We start from the raw sequence: 1267 nt of genomic DNA, 5'->3' as shown, positions 1-1267 counted from the left end.
TTGGGGTTTTTTTTTTGTTGGGGGGGGGGGGGGGTTCACTTCCCAAAAAGAAAGATTGATTCTCCATGGTTGATATGATTTTGTCTCTCCTAATGAGGAGGGTAAACCACACATGGTTATTTAAACAATTATAACAGCTAATACATTTATTCAGATTCATAATTTTGTTATTAATTTTATTAAAAAGAAAAGAGTGACACTATAATACGATTAATTTTATACTCAATTGTGTCAAATTATATTAAAAATGGAAATGGGAATGCATTTAAAAAGCACAGAAAAAATTTAAAATCTTATAATTTAATTAATAATGTTAAGAAGTTGATTGCATAAAAATAAATTTATCGGGCTTTTTTTGCATTATAAATACATTTATTAAGAACCTAGGTATTATCTCTGGTCAGGAAAATGAACTGTTGTTACTGGTCCTTGAATCCTTCAAGTACTTAGAGAGCATGCCTTTTTGCATCTTGCTTTCAATCAGATATTGAAAGAGGAAAGCTTGCTTTCAAACAGCTTCATGTACCATTTCTTAGCTTCCAGAAAATTCTAAATAGCTGCAAAACCCAAAAGGAAGAAAACTGCACATACTTGCCAAATAAGTTAGTTCTTTCAAAAGATGGACTAACCTTAACAAATTCTGGTTTGGGGTGCCTAATCGGCAACTTGCATGAGTTCATGTGGTTTAGTTTATACCAACTATAAGATTGTAAGAGAAAGATATGGAACCTGTTTCTTAATTTGTTACGCATCTTTCCCACCTATATTTGTCTTACTAGGCTTGCTGAACCTAAACATGTGCTTTATGTTTTGACTCTTTCAGTGTGCATCTGAAGCCTAGAGCAGGGGTGGCTGGCCTGTAGCACAAGTGGCACAGGCAGCCTCTTTTTGAGGGCGCATAACTTGGCTGACCACACAGAAATCCCAGACGTTATCCAGGAAATCTAGGCCACTGCCTATGCCCATCCACCCCGCACAGGCCCTCAAGTCCATGGGGGTGGGGCTGTGTGCCAGGCAAGCAGTGGTGTCTGCCTGCAAGGTGCTCTACACCTCTCCGATTCCCAGCCAGACTACACTCTGTACCCCTGCATTTCCAGGATGCCTGTTATAATTCCCAACAGCTGGCCAGGACCATCTTCTGAAATTCAGGATTGTCCTGGCTAAAATGGGAGACAGAGTCACCCATTTATGACAGATTTGAGAGGACTGGCAGCAAAGTATCGGATACGGCTAGAAGCAGAAGACAGAGCAAGAAATAGGCAGACAG

General features: G+C 39.5%; 1 protein-coding gene across 1 annotated transcript in view; it reads right to left on the bottom strand.

The window, feature by feature from the left end:
* MYEF2 (myelin expression factor 2) overlaps positions 1-1267 on the bottom strand; it is a 34000-nt gene that overhangs the window by 24506 nt on the left and 8227 nt on the right. The window lies entirely within an intron of this gene.

Source organism: Gavialis gangeticus, unplaced genomic scaffold (assembly GCF_001723915.1).
Source record: "Gavialis gangeticus isolate Ggan-Ray unplaced genomic scaffold, GavGan_comp1, whole genome shotgun sequence".
NCBI lineage: Eukaryota > Metazoa > Chordata > Crocodylia > Gavialidae > Gavialis > Gavialis gangeticus.
The sequence above is the reverse complement of the archived record's forward strand: the minus strand, read 5'-3'. Positions and strand labels throughout refer to the sequence as shown.